At 39.7% G+C, this 26,655-nt stretch overlaps 1 protein-coding gene across 3 annotated transcripts in view; it reads right to left on the bottom strand.

Moving 5' to 3' along the window:
- The window catches only part of lrfn5a (leucine rich repeat and fibronectin type III domain containing 5a), a 125,064-nt gene that overhangs the window by 42,925 nt on the left and 55,484 nt on the right, over positions 1-26,655 (bottom strand). For all 3 annotated transcript variants that reach the window (XM_020084854.2, XM_069536063.1, XM_069536062.1), the window contains one exon: positions 21,547-21,658. The gene's annotated coding sequence lies outside the window, so the exon portion shown is untranslated. The remainder of the gene's footprint in view (positions 1-21,546; positions 21,659-26,655) is intronic.

Genomic DNA, 26,655 nt, shown 5'->3' with positions numbered 1-26,655 from the left:
GTGAAAAAGTATAGTTGGCTAAACTGAGATGACTAAAAAGGAAATCAGAATAAAAGACTACTAGAGATGCACAGACATTTTCCTAACAGGCCCTCTAGAGTGAAAAAAAGTATTAATCATGGACTGGGAAGGGGAAATGAATATTTTATTTAAGCAGTCTAAATTAGGTCAGGCTGTTTTATATTAGAATGTATGAGAGACAGTGACAGTAATGGACTGAAATACAGTAGTAGGGAATAGTGATCATACAGGACTGACACAAAGAGAAAAAAGAGAGCAGGACGAGGGGGGACATTTCCATTCAAAGGTCCAGAAGATTTTAGACAAACCTTTGAAATGCCATTAGCAGCTGTACAGCTAATTGAAATGCATCTCAGCACAGAATTACTTAATAACATAATAGAAAACCAACCACATGTTCAAAACAAAATTGTTCAATGGCTTCTTTCCCATTTGTGCTGAAGTATTCTCCTTTTGTTTGTGTTTTGGTCTCCAACATTGATGAAGAGCGCTTGAGCTTAAGGTTTAGCGGCTAAGTTCATCTACCTTCCCTAGCTACAGTTTATTATTTGGTAAAGTTTTTTTTTGTTTGTTTACCAAGGACATGATTAAAAGTAGTATGTCAACAGACTGAGGGAAAAATACCAGTTTGCCTGTAGAAGCAAGAATTTAGCTGAATTTTTAAACAACTGGTTGTTTGTAACACCAAAGTTGAGTTGAGAGGAATGATTTACAAACCTAAAGCAAAGTGAAACAATCATGAGGAAAAAACGCCGATTTGTGTGAGTTCCTTTCTCAGAAGATAAATGTATAACGCTGTGATTTTGAAACTTGAAGATTAATGGAAATGAAGTTCCTTTTTCTATTTTCAAGCCTGAAACCCACTAACTGATTATCAGGCTAGCAAGGAGCAGTGAAAACAGTGATATCATTATATTTTTTGTTAATAAGGTCAATTTGTTTGACATCAGTTGCTTATATACATCCAGAAGTGTAATTAATTTAGCTGCTGGATGAATTTTGGTTCATTATTTGTTTTAACTCTGTTTTTGGTCTCTACCATCCAACGCGGGACATTTCTGACTCTTTGGCTGCTAAATGCTAATGGATAACTGTGGATGATGCTGTTTGGTGCTGAGCAGGTTTTGCTTAAGGTATTGCAGTGTGACTTTTAGACTTTAGCAGAGAACAGTTGCTTGCTGCCTCCATTGTGGGATGAACAGTGAAACAATGAGTTGAAACTTGCTGTTAAACTCAATGAAGCTATGCAGAGCTATATGTGACCGTTCTCTGATGCTTCATCATAACAAACAATGCTTTTCACATTACACGCTGTCCTACCATAAACAATCCGTTTAACGTGCCTCTCTTCGTCTGTGATTGGCCAGTTTGGGAACAGTGCGACCAAATTGCTTGCAAGTTGCTGCACTAAATAAGGCTAAGTGCTCTGAAGAGGATGCCTAATGGACATACAAGGATTGACTTTCACTGAGAGGGACTATCTCCTCTCCCATAACTCTAACAGCTTTCTCATTGCAGTTTGAGACGTCACATTATATGTGATTCATGCAAAAGTATCGTCTGAAAATAGTCCAACTCGTTTGCACCTAGCCTCATTCTCTCATAGTGGCTGTTTAGAGGAACTGCAGTGTCTCCAGACAGCCCGTAGGATCATCCCCTCGCCTTCACTCTGCAGTGCTCCACAACTATGTAATCATCCCACACTGTGACACTGTGTCACTGTTTGAGGAACAAACCCAAGGCGCACATCATTGTTGATATGCGTTTGAAATCCATAATTAATTGGGAGTTTGTGTATGTTGGCACAGTTATGTTACCCTGGAACTGTCTCCGCTGTGCCAATAAAGCACATTTGATTTGAATGGGTGAAGAAAGAGAGCGGGAAAGAGCGAGATGGAGAGAAGTGGGAGGATGACACACACTTTCCATCAGCATCCTCGAGGCAAGAGGAGGCTGCTTGCTTACATAAGAATTTGCACACACACACACACACACACACACACACACACACACAAATATGCTTCTGCACACACACAAACACACAATTTGTGCAGCTATCCTTGTTAAGACATTGCATTGACTATATTCATTGTGGACGGCCCAAACCACCTTAACCTTGACCTCAGCAATAACGTCTGATCCTGACAAAGTTGGTCTTTATACCAGACAAGGCTCCAAAGACGTAACAAAGCACACACACATTTGCTTTTGTTTGTATGCAGATCAGTAAATGGGGTTTGCCTGCAGAGCAAAACATTGTGGGAGGCCATGGCAAACATATAATGGTCTTAGCTTGTAATGACACATTGTTATTTCACGCGTGCGTTTGTGTGTGGTGTGTGAAAATAGCTGGAGTGAGAGCAACACAGGATTTGGAAACATAAATCTTTGTCTCGCTCTCATCTCTGTGCCCGTCTCCCTCTCATCTTATTTTCTACTGTACTGCACCGGCGCCTTTGACAGCAGAGATACGAGGCGGCGTGTCAGAGCGCGGTATCGTGGTTGAAATGATAATCAGGAAGCAGCAATCTTTTCTTTTCCAAACAATTATAAATAAAAGAGAAAAATTCTCACAGGGAAACCGGAGCATGGAAATCTAACTGAAAAGATATTTCTTACAGGAGGAGCAGATCCTTCTTCCGAAACACCTCCCCCGCCCTCCGCCTCACACCTCACAGCTCACCTATTGACTTTTTTCCTGTGTTTGTGCAGGGGCAATCAAACGGCTAACATGCAACCAAAATAATTCCCAACAGCCCCTGTGGTTCTGGCTGTTACGTTGAATGTGAAGAACTTGAATGTTACATTTTTCTTGTTAAACTAGATTTCCACTTGAAAGAGGATCCAGCCAGACGTTTATTTTGTACAGATCAGGACAACGCTCTTTGGGCAATGAATTAATAGAAGTGGAATTTAGAACTGCAGCAAAGCTTGTAACTACATATTTAAAATCCCCCGACAACACGGAAACAGTTCATCTAATCATTCAGAGATAGTTTTCAAAATAAGGTCAGTAGAGACATTCACAACTACTGCGTTTTAGTAGTTATCAACTATTTTGAAGTAACGGATGCCGACTATGAGTTGTCAACTACAGCACCCCTTGCTTTATTAGCCTACTCCAGTTAGTCTACAACAACTAGTGGTTTTGAAAGTCGACTCTTTCAGTAACATGTGGAAGCCTGACTACACTTGTGTCTGGGAACACTGAACATTAGATGCTTACAATGTTTTCAACCTACTATTCTGAAGTCTTGTAACAAGAAAACATTCTGCAGCGAAGAGGACTCCTGCAGCAGATGGTATTAACCCCCCCCCCCAACAACCCACCTACACAGTCTAATGGAAACTCTATTGTTTTCCCAAGGACTACATTAAATAACAGCAATAAATAAATAATGTTGCAGGATTCTCACATCCACAGGCCGCTCTGTGGTTAAGGTTACTAGAACAAAAGCTCTTTTGTTAACGTGGGGGAAAGACTGTGGGTTTCATTAAGTGTAAATACACATGTTGTGTGCTGTGAGACTCTGCACATAACCATAAAAAGTTTAATAAAGCTGTCTACACTACGAGGGCATATTGTAGTGAGAGACCAAATATTTTTGCAGAAAACAAATATCATGAACACTATTGCGCTCAGTATCATTGTGTTTCTGAGAGCACATACCTCCACCAACGCTAGTGACCACTTAATTATCATATTGCATCAGATAATGATACCATGTTAACAGCAAACTGTTTACATTAAATGCAAGTCAAAATATCTAATAATAACATTCACTTATATAGTTTAAATGGATATTTGTTACAATACATCTTATTTAGATTCCCAAAATCCAGACATTACCCAGAGCTGCACAGAATGTCTTGTTCACTGATATTTCCACAATACATGTGTCTGATTAAAAATAAAACTACATTACTTTTTGAGAAAAAAAGAAAAAAGGCCTAATTCACAATGTTTAAAAAACAGAGAAAAAACCCCTGATCCAGATCCACACCAAAATCTACCAAGAATCATGATCATCTGCCCACTTGCTTTTTCCTAATCCTACCAACTACACACAGATGTACACATAATCTCCATATTGGCAGAGGTAATTACCAAATTCATATAAAACATTAATGGTCACAAGGATTCGTCCTATAAAAGATTTTTGATGTTGCACATGAGTTGTAACAAAAACAGAAATTCTATGTAAACCTGTATTGTTATTGCTGTTTTTCTATTTAAAGTTTTTCCCTTTTATCAGCTGTCTTTGCAGACTAGAGCAGATGTATGAGACTTGGTGTTCATGTGTATATCATAAACTTTAAATGGGCAGTCATTACTGATGGTAACTTTTTTTGCTTACATATATTTCCTTGGTTCCTGTTGAGGTTGACTTTTTCTCATTTGCACTTTGACTCAGTAATTACCTTCATTATTTTTTCATTCATAGTCATTACTTTGTAATTAATGAGCAGTAGCCTAATTTACCTTAAATCCCTTGTTGTGTGTGTACATGTGTGTGTGTGTGTGTGTGTGTGTGTGTGTGTCAGAACACAATATTGGCAGGCTCGTCAATAGTCAGAGCTCATTATCGACGGCCATCAACAGAGAGGCTGATTACAAATGTCTGTTTAATTAGTATTTCACCTGCTCTGCTCTCTCTGTTCTGCCTGATAAACACAGTCAAACTGAAAACGTATAAAAGGGATAATTGGAACACTATCAGGTCTTTGTTGTACTGTTGTGTTTAACTTTTATTTAAAGAAGTCATTTGCTCGTCTTTATTTTGAAAAGGCACTTGTATGAAAACCCTTTACCATCCTTAACATACAGACACACAGACAGACAGAAAGACACAGATAGACATTAATATTGTACATTATACATATGTATATATTTGTAGGCAAAGATGACTGAAACACAATCCAATTGATTTTAATTGAAATGAGGTCAGTAGTAGGTTAACACATCTGGAGTAGTGTGGACACCAGGCTTTAACATAGCAGAAGTGATTTGTTGTGAGGTTTCTCCACACAGAAACAGGAGCCTTCTTGCTGTGAGGCGACGGTGCACCATCGTTTACCGTTTCACTATGATGAAAGAATGACATCTGATTTTGTACAAGAGAAGTAAGAACTCCCATTGCTTGACTTTCATATACACAGGTATATATAGCACGGCTGACGAACAGCCTACTAACAGCCTAGTGTGACACCGAGTGTCACTTTGTGAAATCTTTGAAAAAAAGATGTGAACTTCTGAGACTGATTGATTGTCAAGAAACAAGGCTCAGATTCCTGGTTAGTAAGAAAGAAAAAGAAGAAAAGTTACTCTGCAAACTAAACGTCTAAAATATAAATGACAAGGCAGAGCCAAAATAAAATGAGAGAATGTGCTTGAATAAGCCGTGGACTCTTCCCTGGGACCTGCTCTTAATGTTCCTGCATCCTGCTGCTATCAAAGTTACTAAATAAAGACTTTCTTCTTCCCCCCTGTGCGAGTCCAGCTGGAGGATGTGCTTCAGACACGGTCAAGTTTGAAAGCGACTACGGTAACTGCTGGTCCTGAGCCAGCCCGCTGAAATGTTTACTGCCGGCAAAAAAAGAAAAAGTTGTCTTGAACGTGTAATTTTCAACCGAGGTTACTCAATAAGAAATGAGATACAAGGAACGAGCGAGCGTGCGAGTGTGCGGAGGGACGGGCAGACAGAAAGAGACAGGTAGAGCTGTGGCGTGCGGGCAGTACGTCGCAGGGGATGAAGTGTGTTCGTAAGTGTGTGTTTGTGTGTGTGTGTGTGTGTGTGTGTGTGAGAGTGTGTGTGTGTGGCCTAGGTTAAATAATTTACACTGATCCAAACATGAGCACACTCTTTCATTATTTACACACCGCACATTTAACACACAATCGCACACACACACACACACACACACACACACACAAATGCCAAATTTAATGCATAACCAGAAAGTAAAGGTAAATCACAGCGAGAGACACGGCGTGTAAAAGAGAGCGGAGGATGTAGGGAAAATATTAAACTTGCATAAAGCTTTTTTCTCTGTGTTTACTTTTGCTCCCTGTGTCCCATCGTGTCATAGCAATAAAAATAGTCTGAGTACTTAAAAGTGAACGGCGGGGGGATGCTTGGGTCAAGTGCTGTGTTTTCAGTGCTTTATTTCCCCAAAGCAGATACACACACGTGCCATTACTTTAAATCAAACGCCGTTTATTCGCTCCATGCAAGTGAGTGTCGCACTCGTCCTCTCCTCCCTTCCAGCAGAGTGAAGTTGTACTAAGCAGCTCCCTAGTGTGTGTGTGTGTGTGTGTGTGTGTGTGTGTGTGTGTGTGCTCAGTTGTATGAATGTAAAACAGCTTCTGGAAAAAGACAGAATACATGCATTTATTTATGACAATAATAAGAAAACATCTTTATTTATGTAGCGATTCTTTAAACTACGCCGCACTTGAAAAATACTTCAAAACAGACTCAATCACCAGCAAGAACAATGGAAGCTGGTGAAAGCAACAACAAACCATTTTAACCACATTGGCTCGAAATATGTTCTTTTTTGTTTTGTTTTATGTTAAATGAAAAGTGCGGGTAGTCTTTGTTGTGTGGGTGGAAGCTGTTGACGCAATGGTAATGTTGGAAAAGCTAACAGCAGTGGGCTACACTTTCAAATCATGCAACCAAAACATTCCTCCGCCACCTATTGGGAAAGCTAGAGCCTGTACGTGCACCAATAGCTCCTGGAAGACGACTCGCTATTTGTGGCTATTGTCTTGTGGCTATGGTCTCTGACTCAGTAGAGTATGTCCGACCTGTCACACGCAGTGAGAGCACAGGTAGGAGGTAAGTGATAGACAAGTACGCCAGCCAATTCATACAGCCTGAGAGGAATGATTGGTAGTGTTTATATACCTATATCTTTGAACTGTCGAAAAGTTGAGAATCCAACTCTTATTTCTGTTTTTCCAGCTTCTGACTCTTTCAAGTTGATTTTTTAAAACTTGATTATTTGAAAAACTGAGGGAAACTCTTCACATTGATGGGAAGTTACAAAATATCTTGAGTAGTGTCATGTCAACCTGGTGGTGTGTGCGTGTATCTAAATGCCATGTTGCTTTTAATGTGTCAGGGACTTTGTAATAGCCAATGACTAATCACCATAGTATGTAGGTTAAATACAGATCACTACTGATTGTGTGCGTGTGTGTGTGTGGTTATGCATTTGTTTGCATGTGTGCACAATACAAGCATACATAAATAACCAACACGATAACTAGGCTAAATACAGCTTGCACCTGTGTGTTGACATGTGTGTGTGCGTGCATGTGTGTGTAATAGCCCATCACATTTCAATAGCTGTGTATGATCACTTCCTAATACCTGGGAGTGTGACTAATCTAAATGTATCCATCAAAAGCTACTTGTCACTTCACAGTGATCAGAACCAGTCACTGGCTACTGTGAAAGATGAGGTGTGTGTGTGTGTGGGTGTGAATTACATCCTGTGATTCATCTGAAATGTGATTTTATCTATAAATACTCTTGTGTAAATCTCTCAAAGATTCCATTGTAGCATGACTAATTAGAGATTTTAGCAACAGACACCCAAATAGTTATGAGAGGTAACATTTTTTACTTGTAACGCAACTGAGAAGCAAGTGTTTACGTGTTAAATATTAACATAGCTGTAACATAATATGATGTATAACAAGGTTTTGTGTTGCATCTCAATTTATTAATGATCCATTATCATCATCTAGGAGTTTTTTCTGCCTAACAACTACTCATACCACAGAAAACCACAGCCAGGTTGAAATACGAGCTGTGCTGACATAAGGACGATTCCCATGTGAGGAGAACGGTGGAAAATTTATCAAATTTGAATTTGAATTATCAACACATGTCTCCAAAAGCTGCTAACTGGATTCACCTGCCCTACAAAGGAGTTAGAAGTGTCTTTGCTGCCCGATGACAACGTGAGTGTTGTAAAAGTCACAGCACAGTTATTGTTTATGGTGCTTAAATTGAAGATAACTGCTGTAGCCTTACTGCAGCTACCGTGATGTGCAAAGTGTGTGAATGTGGGACTGTGCTGCTTGAATATCATCCTCCACCACCGAGGCTGAGTCGACTGTCAATGCCGAACAGGAGCAGGGAGGAGCTCTCTGTGGTGCTGAATATGCAGCTTAATGCTCAGCACAGGGATGTCAAACCACTGAATGTGTCAGAAAGCATACTTCAATGCAGATGAACACTGTAAGACCATCTCCCCACCCTGTCCCAAAATCAATATGAATGCAGGCCGGCTTCAGCTGACGTGGATAATTGCATTTTAAACAAACCAGCAGATATAAGAGATGTGCTGAGTGATTACATATGCGCGTGATACCTTGGAAACAACAAGAAAGACAATAAAATGTGACAAGTGCAATGAAAACAGACTTTACATAGAATGACATGAACAAACCTCCACCGAGGCCCAAAAGTCCCCCTTATAAAACCACATTTACATTGACCAGATCCAGATTTAGATCCACACTCATAAATATCAGTCTTTCTCATCGGGATACATGAAATATTTTTTGAGAAATTAAAGAAAAAGTTAAAAAACATTTACAATGTTAAAGAAAGAAATGTCTTCTTCTCTGACCCATACTGCATCCTTTCACCAAGGTTCATGTTAAGCCGTGCAGTAGTTTTTGTGTCACCCTGCTTATAAACAAACAAACAAACTAACCAAGGAACAAATGTACAGGGGTGAAAACATAACCTGCTTGTTGGAGGTAAAAACCCTTATGAATGTGAAACACCTTAACAACTGAGTAAGGCAAAAGGGAGATGCAAATATATACATGTGATACATGTGTTAATTATTGCATTTAAAAGTGGCCCAGTTCTCTCTTGGCTGCCATTTGCTGAACACTGTATTTGATGTTTTTTCATTGAGTAGAATATCAAGGATGCCAATGATCTTAATACTGACTGAAAATACAGATTTCTGATTTCCACCTCCACCAGGCATCAAAAGAGACAGTTTTATTTTCACATCTTCAAAAAGTATGGAATTGTCACTTCTCTACATTGACTGTTAATTAACAAATGTTTATGAACTAATTCTTACATGATAGCCCCTGGTTTATAGAGACCATCCAGATCAGAGAAATGTATCAACGTTGTTGGGTCTGAGGACTCTCATGAGTTTGCTAAATTAATTAGCAATTAATTGTATTATTAAGAGTGTGTATCTACAGATCCGGACCATTGCACCAATAAAAAAACTATTACTATTACCCCTGATATTAGCTCGGTCCAGCCAATAGAAACTCTTATATGATTGTTACAAAGACATAAATCTTTTATGAAACACTCACTACGCTCAGGACGCATTTGGCGCACTATTCATAGTGCTGCAGCCTTGCTTATTAACCTATAGGCTCGCGAGCATGAACAAATATTTAAGTCAGTCCACATCTACAACTGACATGAAGCCCAAACCAGCTTAACAGAGAGAAGATGACAACAGATATATTGAGGTTGGTTTTAATGCAACAGAAGATCAAAATGAGCCATGTGTCTTCAGGCACTAGTGAATGAAGGTTTACAGAACCCAGAGTTTTAGAGCAAATAGCACAAGAGCAAGGAATATAACCACAAGAAAACAAGGCCACAAGAAAGCAAAAGAAGGCTTCTTTAATGGTGGCTATATGGATCACCAAAAGTAAGAAGAAACACAAGAACTTGCTGCAGTTAAAATGTGTGAAGCTAATAAACTGAAACTGTGCTTCTGTCAAATGACCCTATGCTGACAGAAGTCCATCTGTCTTTCGAACTCTTGTATCAGCTCTGTGCTCCAGCTGCACTAAGATGAGGCTGGAGACTTTTCAGAGGTTGCAGCTCCTGGGCCTTGAAATGAATTCCCAGGTCTGAGCTGCAAAGGCACCCAGAGACTCACACTCACAGTTCAGGTTGGAGGGTCAAGATCACATTAAGGCTGTGTCTCTGTCTCCTGAGCCTCAAGTTATCATTTAGTCTGGACTCTACTGCAAATGTGCCTCTGGGATCTGGGACTGAGCGCCACCGGGTGTTTCCGTGGCGGCAACAATGTTTGGCGGTTATGTTAAGCCCTTTGCTGATTGTAGCGCAATGAGAGAAAAAAGCACGAGTCAATACTGTAATAGCTTTTCCTCATTATGATTCCTGAGCAGCATCCAAAGTGACGCTGTTTCAAAACAAAATAGTGTGATATTAACTCTAATTACCAATGAAAACCTGACACGGGGCCCTCACCACCCACTATCTCAGTTTTGTTTGCCTACCAGATGAGAAACAGTAAACAGAATGTGAGAAAATGTTGGAATTAATAAGCCAGTTAATTCACACACACACTGAGTGATAACACATTTGCTGCACAGCTATGAAGTAAAAGAGACAAGACTGAGCCAAAGGTTGAAGATAATATTTAAAAGATGGTCACCTCCTAACCCAACCGTTCAGTTTGGCTTCACTGAGTCGCACTGCAAGTATAGACGAGATATGAGCAGCTCTTCATCATTATACTGTTTGTTCATCTGCTTCAGCATCAGGCAGAAGACGCACAAGTTCAGGCTTGTCTTTTGTTGATCTTTGTAAGCCAATCACATTGATTGACATCGATTAGCCCATAAGGAATTGTATTTAAGTCTACAGCCTTTGCTGACACACACACACACACACACACACACAAGCACGAGTCATTAATAAAGCGTAGGCAGTGCATTTCCTGCGAAGGGAGTTGACAACATATTTCTCAAGTGATTACAGTCATCTCCGTCCATATTTGGACAACCACAGAGCACTTCCTGTAGTGTTCCGCATACATCAGCAGTTAACAGAGGCATCATGGGACGGATAGATGGAGATAAAACAACAGAGGGAGAGAATGAGGAGGACACAGGGACGAAGACGAGAACAAACCCAACGCATCTCATTTTAATCATACCAGCAGCTGTCTGTGTTAACATCCAATTTTTTTTTAACTTGTGAATCTGTTTCATTTTCAGGACACACAACCACTCTGTGCAAATTCAAATATATGTGTGATAACAGAAATGTTGTCAGAAAAGAGCTGGAAGCAAAGACCAAAAACTATATTTTCTCTCACACAAATGTAAACAAATGCTAGCTTGACCCTGCAGCCTAAAATTCCTTCATTGTACATCGGTTTCTTTCCATAAAGAAGCATCTGACTCCTCCACTAACACATCCGTTCTGTGTGGAACGGTTGAGGAAAACATAATAAATATATGACACAAACATTAGTTCCATATTTTCATCATTTTTCATCTGACACTTTTTAATGACAGCAGTAATGGTAGTGTGTGGAAACAGGCTTTGATTTGCATTTTGTTTTGACAGTTTTTTGCCTAAAATTTGGCTAAAATTCTGCTCCACTTGGCCGGTCTGTTCGTTAGTATGAAGTAACCATTGAGCTGACAATACAGTAACATAGAGAACACACCAAGCAGTGGTAAGAAACTACACCCAATATATTGTGAACAGAGAAAGTTCACACATGCTCCAAAACATCAACCAAATACTCAGAGAACAGAATATCCAAACAGATAATATGACAAATGTCAATGTTATGAAGCAGACCGTTCAATTTCTGTTGTTGTCTGCTGATTTTCACTCTCACTGGAAGACTTTATTAGCTGTAGCTAGCTAGTTGCTAGTGATTTTACTAATTATTCTTACCAACTTGACACAATTGATAGCCTACTACTACAATACATATGAAGTTAATTAGAGAAAGAATAAAGAATGGTTATTGTTAAAGTTTTCCACTGATGACTGTCGTGACTGCACTCTAAAAGTATAGCCAAAGAGTCTCCATTGCCACCTGGTGCCTGGCTGCAGTATTGGTCATAAATCCTACCTCCTCCATGTTATTGAATGGAACATGGACCAAACTAAATGTCATGTTTAAGTATAAATGATTTGAGAGTGAAGGCAGCATTCCAGCTGCTCATTTCTGAAGAGGGAGTTTTCTAAGATAGCCTGCAACCAATATAAAACAGTAGTTAGCTAATGTGAAGGTAACTGTTGGTCTTTGAAATAACAGTACTACTGTTAGCATGCTAACAATGCTATGTTACAGTATGCTCAATGTTTTAATGCAGAGTGTTAATATTTCTACAGAAATGTAAAGCTTGACCGCCCTGTGATGCTTAGTGACAGTTGCTAATCTATGATTGGGTTGTTGTTTAGGAAAAATTAAGCGACTTGGTGGTTCGATGACTCTGTGTGAATCTATGCAAGAACATTCTTCCTTTAGCATTTTATTTTAAGAGACTGTGACTGTGTACTGAGAGGTGGCCTCTGGACATGGATATGGATACAGTATTATCTGCTCGACTCAGGCTGATATTTCACACATTGGAGGTGTGCAAAAGCCTCTTGAACGGCTTTTAAAGCTTCATGGGGCACTGCCACTTTTTGCTGAAAACCAAAGCAAATAACTCTAGGAATCATGAGCAAAACATGTTTCAATATGCAAGGTTAAAACAGAATAAACAGTCTTTCTGTGAAGAATTCAATGAGTTCTGGGCCTCTATTTTTACCACTGGAAAGATACCGATGTGAGACGTTGAAGATATAAAGAGGAAGGTATGCAGATAGACCGACAGCAAAGTAAACAGCGAGCCAAGAAACAGAATGCAAACACAGAATAAGATAAAGACGAAAGAACACAGTACTCAATGAGAAATTATACAGAAAGACAAAGGCAGAAAAGAGTGGATGATAACTACTGGCTGGGAGACAAAGAAAATGAAATAGGATCAACGTATCAGTAAGAAAAAGGAGGAAAATCTGAGAGGAGAAAAAAAGAAAAGAGCACAACAGAGGCAGGAACGGTGAAAAAGCGCCAGACATGTCGGTAGAGACACATTTGGCTTGAGGGGAGGAAGAGGAGCATCTGCAAGCTGTCTGACTGAACACACTGGGTTTTAAAGGGAAACGGGAGCATCTGAGGGAACGTAAATGTGCAGCGTCTGACGTCTGACGTGAATTAATGAAAAACCTCCATAGAAAGCACAACAGGGAATATATAACCAGTAATTCTGCACATGGATCACACCACCTCATGCAGCATGCAAACTGTGGATGTGACGAGCTGTGCTATAATCATTTTGTGTGGGATAATTTCTGCTGAATGCATTCCACCAAACCTCATACAATTTTTCACAGCATATCAGCATGACCCGAGAACCGGCCAGTGCAAGGATCCTATTAAAACACTGTTAATTAATATTAATATTATTATCAATTTATTATTCTTCTTCTCCACATAAATAAATCAGTTTAGCAAAAAATGTACATGTTTTATGGGTGTTGCATGAGGGTGTGGCGAAAATAGGCCTCATGGTACATTTCGCTTACACGTACAAATCTTTGTTGGCCCATATGTTCCATAAACCCAACAGGAAGTCTGCCATTTTGTATTTGTTTTCAAATATTTGATTTCTTTTGGGCCTTTAATCGATATCTTATAGAACTAATCAAATGTTTATAAAACATGATCGGTTTTAAATATCGGTCAGATCTACAGCCAGTCATGTGTTCTCCAGCGCCTCAGGGTGGACACAGGAAGTGATAAAGACTGCAACACACCATGTCCACTGCCACGCCCCTCACAGGCAGAAAATAATGTCTTACTTGTCTGGTCTGCTTCAGCTGGTGTCCCAGAGATCAGTGCCACTTTCAAATCGTTAACATGAGTTTCTTCATTTCAGGAATATATCTACAATTGATGCATTTATATTTTGAGTATGCCAAGTGTTTTACAGTGACACCATTCAATATAGGCTACTCAATAATCAGCATTCAACCTTTTGTTCTGCACTTTGAGCTCAGCTCCATGGACCTGGTCATTTCAAACTAAGTCAGGTTTGGATTCATACTGCTGTCGCTTTAAATGTTGGTGGCTGGACATTTAAACCATGTCCCTTGCTGTGCAACTATCTCCATGTCACTGCTCGCTTACTGTTGTAAGCCAGCCAGCCTGTTGTATCTGATGGTAACAGTACTCCCTGGTAACTAGAGAAATACCCCCTGCTTCACTGTTTTAATGCCATGAAATAGAGAACAGGGTGTGTAGGGGGTCTATTAGTTAATTGTATAAATGGTACCAATTCCAGAGATTAAATCTTCTTCATCCTGTCTGTACCTTCACAAGATAAAAGCAGTAACTCACATCTATAACACACGTACTGCACATATACATTAGTGTGTTCACACAAAGGTTGCAATACTTAAAGCGACACATCGTCACACATGAGAGTGTAAATATGTGAGGGCAGCAGAGAAGGAAGAGTGATGGAAACAGAGGGAGATAAAGTTGGAATGATTGAGACAGAATAGAGAGAGAGGAGCAGAGTTGAAGAGAGATGACTGGAAAGAGAAGATAGACTTTCACAAAATCATTATTTGAAATGTGCTAGACAGAATAAACTGTATCCTAAATACAATGGTGGATTAAATTTGAGTGTGTGTGTGTGTGTGTAAACTTTGTCATCATGCATTTCTATGATAATAATTTGAACTGAAAACTGAACAGCAAAAATGTAATCAGTATTGACTGTTAATGTTCAGTGTAAGTACAACAGAATCTATATTGTTGGAATAATTTTACTTGCAATCTATATCTGCCTGCAATCTAAAGTTTCTTGGCTCATGTGACTGAACATCAGGATTAGTGCACTTCTTCATTCAGGTATTCATGGTCTCCATTGGATCAATCCTGCTGACTTCGATGGCGACTTCCTGACTTTCTATCTAGCGCCACGTTAAGTAAAATAGAGTTCTTCAAAGTAAAACATTTAACCTAATTTTCACCATAAACCAGTGGTGTCCTGGCCGGTAGTATGTGAAACATTTTGGAAAAGATGTCTCACTCTTTACACATCCAAGACAATAAACCTTATCCAACAATGAAACCCCACTGCGTTATGTTTCCTGCCACTGCTAAAATCAGTGGACAGCATCAAATATGGAAGAGAAATCATTATAATTTCTTTGTGGAGATGCCAGTTTATTCAATATCTGTTCTAAGAAGCCACAAAATAACAACTAATATAAAATACAAGAACATTCAACTGTCAGAAAATGTGCTCCTCTTTACTGAAAATGTCTTATGTTCTTGCTTATGACTTACAACTTTTTCCATTTTCTTCAACCTTTTTTAATTTGAAATGTCATCACAACATAACAAGCACAGAGTGAAATCTAGCTTCTGCAGGGCCTCACTGTCTCTGTCCGTTGTTGTCTTCTGTCAGTGGTTTCCAGTCAGGCTCGGGGCTTAATGTAGAAAATAAACAAGCATGGCTACCCTCACATCCTGTTTCACACACTCCACTTCCTGCCACTGCCTACGGTAAAAGAACAGTGTAGAGACAGAGAGAATAGCTAAGTAATTTAGAGAGGAAGTCAGAGATAATACAGCTTTGTGCAGTGTGATGAGGCAATGATACAGAAGGGAACTCACTTACTATACCACAAATAAAAAAAGGAAATGGAGGGGGACTCTGTGAAGTTGTATTGCATCTCCAAATCTCAGGAAGAAGCAGAACAGACCCTAATGCAGCAGAAATAAGAGGCTTTGTCTGTGTGATCTCCAACATCCTTTTGTTGTAGTAGCCTATTCAGCAAAACAAGTACAACCACTAATACTACTGTGTTCTACTTTTTAATTCAAAAGTAAGTGGTTTTATAACATCTTAGTATCGCTGCTGTGAACATATGACGATGTGATCAAGCTAAATGTTTGATACAGGTTTATTACTTCCTATCCATCCCCTCATATCCATGTTAAAACATGTTGCACATCAACTTTCTATCACGCTTATTTGTTTTCAGAATTTGAAAAAAAAATGGAAATGCTTCAGTGAAGACGCCACATTTATTTGTGTTTTAAGCAAATATCAGCAGAGTAGATAAAGTGTTTGCTGTGTGCTGTTGAAGCCGGTGGCATATACTCAGTGTTTGTTGGTATACAGTGTAAATACATTACAGAGAGATTAATCCACAGTTTACAGCTTATTTATTTGATGTAAACATACATCACACTATCACACTTTGATGCAAACAGAAAAAAACAGAAAAGGATGTTGCTTAGCACCAAAGTGAAACAGTCTTTGTCTTCTGCATTTGAGATTAATCACTTATCTACTATTGTTTTCCAAGATCTAATCTTTGGTTTTATTCTTTTGTTAAACTAAATATATTCACAGTTTATTGGTGTGTGAGAATAATTCAATTCAAGACAATGAAAAGTCTTAGAAGTTGATGGCTGTGCTCATGCTGAGAAATTAAAGGGGTTGGACGATAATATCTTCCATAACCAATGGCTGACAGTGATCTTCATGTTGATGAGCACATCAGGATGTGAAGTCTCACACACATCATATGCTAAAGCCGGGCATACACTGTGTGATTTGAACTTGTTTTTGACCTTATTTCTGAAACACTACACTTAAAGTGTGATTGAATTTTCAGCTTTGTTGTGCGTTGTTTGACGTCAGACGGTTGGATGAATTTCTGACATGTCAGAATTTTTGGTCAACCATCTTCATGCTCTCGCACAGTTGAATCTTATCACCACAAGTTGAGTTCCCATTAGCCAGACTTGTCAAGACAGGCCAACAGATACAAACAGTGTGAGCACATAAATTGTGGTCTGGCTTTTCATTATAGACGTGAGATGGAGTTTCACATTTACACTTCACACAGTCTTTACCCAGCTTAACTTGGTAGACATCACCCAGATGTCCTCTGATACTACGTTATCTGCTTGTAGCTGACTAGCTCCTGTATTAATGAAGCTTTGGCAAAAGTTCCTTTGAAGATCTCCCCCTCATTTCTGTCTTTATACTCTGACCGTGACATTACTTCAGAGACCTCTTTGCTGCAGCAGCTTGGAAAACCTGTCTTCTAGTCAGCTGTGTTTGTACCATTATTTGTTTCAAAGCAATCCTCTCATAATGTGGATGTATAATACCATAGTAAATTGTATCTGTGTTCTATTGTACATCTGATACTGTGTTTGGGTGTCATACTGAGAGTGTTTGTCTGCTGCTGCTGCTGCTGATGAGGGGAGAAACACAAAATGAAAGCAAAGACCACTTTGGAAGTGTTCACCATGACTAACAACTGTACGCCAAAGCAACAGAGGGAAAGAGAGGGAGAGAGGGAGTCTTAAGCATGACTAACTAACTACCTCAGGCTGTGTGCCTTATGTATTTGCATTTCCTCTCATGTATGAATTATCCCCCTTGCTTTGGTTTCTTTCCTTTTTATCTCTCCTCTCCTCGTCCCTCTTCACATCTCCGAACAAATATTGTCCCGTGGGGGACATAGGTGATGCAGGTTAGCATGGTGACCCAGGCTTGGCTGGCCCTTGACAGGTCTTGACTGCCAAAGCCCCGCCCCAGGGGATCCAGGCAGCCTTTCAACTCTCTGGGAGACAGTACACACATGCACATGCACACACACACACTTAAACTGCCACAGAAAAAGGTAAGGGGGAGGTTAATGGAGGAGAGTGTGTGATGAAGAAAAAAGAAGAAATACAACTAATAATAATAACATATATATATATATATATATATATATAAGGATCAGAGATCATGGGCGTTGATCATAGATACATGACCAAAAGGTCCGAAAAACTCTACTTAAAAACTATTTTATGGGAAAACAAAGACAAAAAAGAGGACTGAGGTAAATCATCTGATTTCAAAAAGGAAGATTAGGAGGTTACGATGAGATGAATAATGAGTGGGTGTCGTATTTCAAATAAGTTTTGAGGAAAAAGGAAAAATAAATATGAAGCAAAAGGAAATAGTAGAAGGGGAGAAGTAGAGAAGCAGAGAGGGAAAATGTTAAAGAAAGCAAAAAGGGGAATAGCCTTAATAATAGCACTGGGTTCATCTTAAAAAGTTAAATAGGGATTAAACATATAGTGAAACGCACAATTATTGATGAGCGAATATATGTTCCTGATAGGGTCAAATGTAAAGAGGGTAATGGAAAGGTCGCACCCATCCACCCACCTCCTTTCATCACTTTACTTCCACCTCACATACTTAACCCCTCCAATCCATCCATCCACCCATCCATCTACATCAAAGTGAGTAGAGGACAGAGATCTGACTTTGATATGTATGACTGAGCAGCACATACACAATAATACGAAAAACACATAGAGACGGAGCATTAGCTCCAGTTGCTGTCAGGAGCTGGAGGGTTGCGGGTGGCATTCCTTCATCAGCGTGGAGGCCTCTTAGTGAACCCTGATGTGAGGAACTATGTTCATCTAAATGATAAAACAAACAGAGGCTGCTGTGCATTATCTAATGCTGTCACTTATACTTCTGCCACAGAATAAAATGAAATGAATCACGTTTTGTATTGAGTACAGCTTCGTCTGTTTGATGTATTAGCTTTCAAATTAAAAAATAAAATCAGCACAGAATTTCCAATATTAAAATGTATGTTTTGTAAAATTAAGAAGTATGAAGTGACAATAGAAAATAGAAATACTTAAGTCAAGTAGAATTACTTCAAAACTGTACTTACATACAGTAATTGAATGAAAGTACATAGTTACTAAAATATACACATTTCTTTATACATTCGTGTGGTTTCTTAAAAACCTAAAATATGCCCTTGAAAATATATATAATAAAATGCATAATATTTCAAGCAGCCTAAAAGCATATCACATGTCTATAGCTTAGACAGGTTGTGACAATAGAATAATACTTAGCCCTGAATAGAGTAAAAAAAATGTCAGATCACAGTCAGAAACTAGAACGCCACTCAGGGCCATTCATTTCTGCCACAGTCAAACATCCATACATGTCAGTGAGTCAGTCAGAACAAAATGGTTAGACCATCTGCACCAGACTGTAAAAACCCAATGAACTCAACAACACAGACATGTATCATAAGGATTCAAATATTACTTCTTGAGAAACTGATGAAAAATAAAAACTGCTTTTACAGTGTAAAGGAAAGTGATCAAAACAGTTGCTACAACCCGTTCAAACAGATCAATTCAATTATTGTATAGGTCCTTGCACCTGACCCATCCCAGCAGCATGTTGGGTGCATGTCTGCAGAGAAATTTTTTGTTGCTGGCCAATAAACAAAGCAGAATGGGACTCAGTAGAGTACTGTGAAGGCCCAACATCCCCCCTTAGTGATTTATTACATCTAGATCCATAAATCATTCCACAGGAAATTGGTGACTAAGACTAAACCAATTGTGCAATGTTAAAGAAAAGAAAAATAAATACCTGGATCTGCACCAAAAAATTGAACAAACTCTTCCCTGACACATATCGGATCACTGCATAGAATTTTGTGGTAATCTACAGAGGTGTTTTTGTGTTATCCTGCTGGCTGAGGTAACAAACCAACACAGAGTCTATACATTACATCAGAGGTAATGCAATTGTTCAAACTATGGTGGACTATAGTGTGAATACAAGTCAGTGTGTAAGCATTTAATGAAGAGATCCAGATGTCGTAATGAGATGTAATAAATGTCAACGAGGAAGTCCAGTGTGGAAAGAACAGTGTGAGGCAGACACACCTATGAGGATGATGATGGGCAATGATGACAACACCATAGACACAACAAACACAACAAACACATGAATTGGTCCAAGTTTAGGGCTCTGAATGACATGCTGTGAGAATCTTCCACCTTCTGGCTATGAATATATCTCTGCAGACACCCTTTATATTCATGTGTGTGCAATTTGTTCTGGTCAGAGCAGATTTCACATCTGCCTCAGGCATTGTGAGGGATGTATAGCTCCCCCACACACACGTCAACACACTATCCTCTGTATCTCACCCTCTGTGACTGATAGAACAGAGTGTTGACTTTCTCTACCTTCTACCTCCCTCATTCCTCTCCACACCTCTTCCCTCTCTATTCTCCCCCTCCATCTTTCTAGCTGAGTTCAGCAGTCAGCCACATCCCACCGGGACGCATCGAGGTTGGGAGTGTAGATCTAACAGCCGAGTGAAGAAAGGGAAAAGAGAAAGTGAGAGGGCACCGGAGAGAGGGGATTATTGGCAGAGTCTCAGGGGGTAAGGAGGATAGACATGGTTTTCTGACTAAGAAAGCCGATATGAAGATGACAAGGTGGCATGAAACCATTAGTGAGGAGGTAACGGTCGAAGATAACCATAACAGCATCGGTTAAGACGAAAGGTATTGCTTATTCTTACTGAAACAGCCAAAGCAGGGCAAGCTCAGTATCCAACCTACATTCACACTTAGTTAAAACAAGACTAGTTTCCACTACAGGGCAAAACAGGCCTTATCCGATTTCCATGGTGATCTCGCACACAGCTACGTACTCTCCACTCGATCTCCTTTTCCACTACAAGACCAAAGGTGACACATCCGAGGCCAGTTGCTCTGACCCACATAAAGTGTCCCTCTGTTTAGTAAACAGCCCTAAGTGGAGCACATTTCTTATAACAGCAGAACTGTCGGAGGAATACATGCCAGTAAACATTTTCATTTTGAGATGAAAAGATCATCTCTCCTGCTAAATCCTCAAGCCTTTAAGACTGTTTGTAGCATTTAATGCAACCAAACACCAAAATGTACCAACCAGCTCCTTTTGTCTCATTTGTATTATCTGCACAACACTTTGTAGCTGACTATCAATTTGGCTTTAAGAGTGCTTGCAAGTAGACTTTGTAACTTTTAGACAAAGTTGGTTTGTAACAAACCAAGCCAAACTTGAGGATGGTGGCCTTGTGGGTCGTGTTCAGTTGTATTTACACTGCAGCCACACAAAAGTGTCTCTGTCTCCTCCATCCCTGACATCTGGATGCACCTGTTTTATGGCCACCATGAACAGTGAGGGAGCACTGAGGGTCAGGGTTGCAAATGTTCCCTGTTCTGCCTTAAGAGTGGGTCCAGACTATTCTAATGCTACCATAAACTCAAGGCTAAGCTAAGATTTGGAGCCATAAAGCTGGGGATGTAACTAACCTATGCTACCTATTGAGCTGCAAAGTTGCTTGTAAGTAGAGTTTGATGCTTTCAGATAAAACTGGATGTTACTATCCAAGCCTGGCCCTTAAGGAAATCTTGAAACATTGCCTCGGTGATGAGAGTTTGGTTTTTAGCTGCAGTCATCCATTAAAGTTTCTCCATCAGCCATGTTAGCAATCAGTTTATATGGCTGACAATGACCCAAAGCAAACCTAACTGTGCAAGCATCATACCAGTGGGGGTCACCTTTACTTGAAGGTGGTGAGGTAAGGCAGATAAATGTTTCTTTAAGTTTCCACTGTTTATGGTAAGCTAAGTTATTCACGCTCTAGTTGTGGCGTCACATTTAACAGACGAAAGACAAGATGTCAACCATCTCATCTTACTCTCAACAAGAAAGTGAATGAGTGTATTTCTCAACTAGTCCTTGAAGTAAAATCATGCTGAAAAAGACCTTACCTTCAGAGACGTAAAAGCGGTTAACACTCTGCTTCAAGGTATCACATGTTACTACCGCTACAACATCATGGATGAGGATGCAGGTCCAAAATCTTCTCTCAGGTCTCACTGGCTGAAGAGAACAGGAAATAAAGAAGAATAAATTAGTCTTCAATAGGTCTACTAAATGAAATCAGATGCTCTCCTTGTGTCTCCACACCATATCCACCAATGTTGACTTTATTATAATTATTCTTTTTTTGTTGGATTGAAGCACAGTATGAGAGTACAGTTTTCTCCAGTGTGGTCCAAAACTGCTTACTTTGCAAATTTGAACCAATGAACCAAATAAAAGTGGGCAAAGCACACAGACACACACACACACACAAACACACACATTAAATCTGCCCTCACATGCTGTTGCTACTGGGTATCAATGACTTGAACAACCCTGACCATTGATCCAAAGATATCCCTCTTCCTTCCTCTCCTCCCTTCAACCTTCCGCCCTCTTTTCCCCCTTTGCCTCTCTTCATCCTCCCACGCCTCCTCTTCTTTTTATCCCATTTTCCCATTTGGATTTTTCTCTCCTCTCCTGCCCATCCAGGTTTCACTTTTTCACTATACCCCACCAACCCTCCCTCCCTCCCTCCCTCCCTCTCGCTTTTCAGCTCTCCTCCTTCAAAGGATAGAGGGCACAGCTGAAACAAAGGCTGCTTCTGTACCAGCTGAGCCAGCAGGACGGAGGGAGGGATGGAGGGGAGGGAGGGAACGGATCAAAACGGGGGAAAGGAGGAAGAGAATGAGGGCAAAGAGTAAGGTGAAGGGGAGGGTGAGGAGCAGGACAGGGCTAAAAAGAAAATCAGTGGGGGCATGGGGATAGCAATGGTGGAAAAAAAGGTTAAAGATAGAGACTGATATTACAAAAAAAAAGCAGTGGAGTGTGAAGGAACGCAGAAAAATAGAGGAACAAGACAACAGGGATGGATGCGAAAGTGAAGAGGAGAGAGATGGAATGAGATAAAGATAGATGCGGAGGGGAGAGTTGGAGATTGTTCTCACATCAATAGTGTGGCGGTGTCTGGTATCAGCAGGATCTCACACACACAAAGAGTTATCACAGTCAGACTATAATTAAATCTGCCAAGAGCAGCACAAATGCACGCTCTCCGTTTTATCACATAAAGAATATCTACCTTCCCTAAATCTGACATTGGTTTGCTATCGCGGCTCCGCCTGTCGATGCAAAAGTTATTCGTTTATTTACGGCCGTGATCACAACTGACATGATGCACAGCGGCGGAGGTATAACACACTTATCTGAGAGCTTATCAGGAAAACATATGGCACTTTAAAAAGGTGGATGCAGGCGGACACACGAGATAGACTGGTAACATGAGCTGAATGATGCATATGAGTTGTGATTTATTTATTTTACCCCTCTACTCAGTATGACCTTGGGAATACACAGAAGGCCATGTGAAAATTATACGGTGGTAAAATAGTGCCTCTCTGTCAGCTAATCTGACTACAGCGGCAGATGTGATTGACTCTGTGTTAATATGCAGGACCACACCCTTAATACAAGGGCATGAGCTTTTAAATCTATGGGCACATCAAAAGGACAAATGCTAAAAGATGCTTTGCATTGCAGATGCTACGTAAACAATGTGCGCAATGTCAGTAATTTATTTTTATTAAGCACTGCAGCTAAATAACACAAATGACTTCATGGTTGATTTAATGAATTAATCACTGTCTGTTTTGTGGCAAGTGTTCTACCAATTTGTCTGCGCAGCTCAATCTAGTCCAAGGCTCTTAAATAACTCCACAACAAACTTTGTTGCAGCAGCTATTTATAGAAACAAACAGGCAAACTAAAGTCATCCACCTAATCTGATCCATCTCACCTGTCAAAAATACACTCCTGATTTTATGATAAAAGCTTTTGTGTCCTTGTAAAATATTAGTCAAAAAAAACAACATGTCTGCTGCCATCAAATCAATTTTTCAGCAATCTGAGCATTAAACTTTGATGTGATCCATAACGGCAAGAAGCATTAAAGTTGCACCAGACAACAGCGCTACAAAAAACCTTGGGTCAGTGGTTTGCTTCTTGTAAGATACCCAGTGTGAGAAGACAACTGGTGCAGTCTAATGAGGCTGCATCCCCGGGGTGAGACAAGCGTTCACTCAGTTTTGGGGCCTGAACCTTGTGAAGAGAGCATTAATCCTTTAATGAGACCAGGTACCTGAAGTGAAATGCCACAGTCACTTTACATGGTTTGCTGAAAATCCCCCCCGCATGAGATGAGAACTATAAATCTGTCCAAAAAAACCTCAATTATTCAATATCTTATATAACTCCAAACTAGGAAAAGTCTTAACTAGTGAGGAGGAAGTGTGTGAAGTAACTACTTGTTTATTCTTTATCTTAGAGTTCATAGCATGGGTAGAGTACAGAGACGCCGCAGATATCATTTATTTATGGTTCATGCAGTCAAAGTAAGGACGTACCGTATGTACCAGCCGACCATCGCACAGTGTGTTAACAATTTGACAGTAACATGAGGTGCATGCTGGCCCATATTTTACCACATGGTGCCATATTTCACTTAATCAAATAGACCACTGCTTGATTAGCCGGAAGGTTCTGCAGCGATATGTGAGGGAAGCAGCACAGAGAACATGTAAGTGAATACATTATTTTACTGAGAAATTAGAAAGTGTTTCATGTCCAGACACTGAGTTCTCAGATGTCTGCTTTTTTGACACATGGGGCTGAAAGTGTTGACTTCTTGAAACTAATTTGGTTGAATTGCATAGATTTTCAAGTTAAACACAAAATGATGTTTACTAAGATGGTAGCACCACAAATATGACAAAAAGTTACTTTAAGTGTACAATTAATTACTAATTCCACACTGTATTCATTAAAACAATTTACTACTATATATATATTTTAATCAACAGCAAAAGTAAATAGTTGCTGTAACATGCCTTTCCTTACAATTAATTAAATAAATAAAAAACAGAAAGGTGCTCGGAGAGTGCACAAAGCGCCCTATCTCGCCAAAAGTTATTGGGTAAACCCGTTTATCCAGATCCGCATAAAAGCCTAATGGTTTTATCCTCGGGTCAGGCCCCACTGCTCCATAAAAATTTCATGGCAATCTGTTCAGCAGACAAACAAACGCTGATGAAAACATAATCGCTTTGGCAGAAGTAACAAGACTGTTGTTTAACAAGGTTAGAGGGTTGTTTTAGTTTACCCCTGTTGACATCTGGTTGGAAACCTGGTCATGCTGACGCTGCAGGGTTCACACGCCCTGAACAAAAGCAATTTGTTCCTGACCTGAGGCCAAAGTTAGTGGGGGGCAGCTCACAGCTAAAATGACGCAAATAAGACAATTTCTCAGTCGCTGGCAGACACATACAGTGTCGTCTGTTTTTTTAGAGAGGCTAAACCAGCTATTATCTCCAATCTGTCATCTGAGCGCAGAGACACAGTTGATGTCCATAAAAAGGTACAGTGAGACAGCACACAAGCCAACGTGAAACATGTCAAAACAACTGAGGTTCCCTGGAAAGGTTACACTTGTGTCATTGCTGTATTTCACAGTGTGATGGAGGTTTTCTGGAAGCTGGTGAAAGGAGAACTCAGGCAGCAGCTGATGTCTTATGTGTCTATTTAATGTAGACTTGATGCATCAAGGAGACCAGAAGTTGTAACAATATACAAATGCTAACAGAGAAACATGGGCAATTGCATCCTATTGGGTAGTTAAATTATGCATTTCTCAATCACGTTGTGTCGTTACGTCTTGCCTCTCTGTCTGGAGCATCTGAATTAGATATGAAAGTCCATGAGTGTAGACATTACAATGCACTGCTAGTTGGCCCTTTATCTATAACCTGACCTTGTGCTTGGAGAGAAGAGAGTATGTGTGGAATTAGATATGCACTATTTTCACAATGATGTACAGATGTAATGCGTGATAATGGTCAAACATTCCTCAAAGTACTAGTTCTTGGCTTTAGATCAACAAATTTGCATTTTTTTTTAAGAGTTTATCTTTTGTAGTCTTTTAAAAAATCTTAGTTTTACAAAATATCTTCTTCTAAAAGTTTTGTATTACATGTACAGTGATACACTGAGACAATCAGCACCTTTAGCGTTTTCTAAAAATCTCAGCTTTAGTGATTTAAACAGCTGTGGTCCAAACACTGGGGGAAAAGTTTAAATGGTAAAATATCGACATTACACAAACGGTTTGATTGAAAAAGCTCTAGCTGAGATCTGCTTTGAGAACCAGATATATACTGTGTATATGTTTTACATCCTTATGAGATAAACTGAATGTGCAGCTATGCTTTTCTTTGCAACAACCTCATGTTTTCTAAAAAAACATATTCCCCATGGTTTGAATGTGTTTTTTGGAGCTATCATGTGCAGCTAAAAATCTTTAGTTGCATGAGTATTACACAAGCTTTCTCCTCTTTCACTGCTTTTCTTTATAAAGAACAGATCGAAGTAGCGGCAATCGCAACATTTGTTTTCCGTGAGTGAACCCAGGTGTCATATCCTTATGGAATCAAATCTCTGAGGCTTGCTTGGTGTGTAAAGCTCCACAGACGTAAAACTGCCAAACATAACAAACACCATATTTGTGTGAGTGTGCAACGGTTGACCGAGTCCATGGATAGAGCCTATTGCCATCCAGCCAGCACATCACTCCTCTGAATTATTGAAACAGGTCAGTAAGCAGGAAGAGAACAACATCTGTATGTTTGTGTGTGTGTGTGTGTGTGTATGTGTGTGTGTGTGTGTGTGTGTGTGTGTGTGTGTGTGTGTGTGTGTGTCTTGGCCCTTGTCTGTGTGAATACAGCACTGCACTGCAGATTCACAGCTTAAGCTTCCTGTCTATTCAGGACTGTATGGAGGAAATTACTGGCTGCACCCTTTATTCATTTCTAATCTTATAAATATAAATCAGAAGCAGAGTGAAGTAGATATTTGAACAAAGGTTATATATTGCAAATAGTGGATTAGGTGTGTTTGAAACAGCTGTGCTAAAAAAAGACCCAGTCATGAATACATATACATTGAAAAGTTAATAATAAAAGTAG

The sequence above is a fragment of the Paralichthys olivaceus genome, chromosome 12 (assembly GCF_024713975.1).
Source record: "Paralichthys olivaceus isolate ysfri-2021 chromosome 12, ASM2471397v2, whole genome shotgun sequence".
NCBI classification, from domain to species: Eukaryota; Metazoa; Chordata; class Actinopteri; order Pleuronectiformes; family Paralichthyidae; genus Paralichthys; species Paralichthys olivaceus.
The sequence above is the reverse complement of the archived record's forward strand: the minus strand, read 5'-3'. Positions and strand labels throughout refer to the sequence as shown.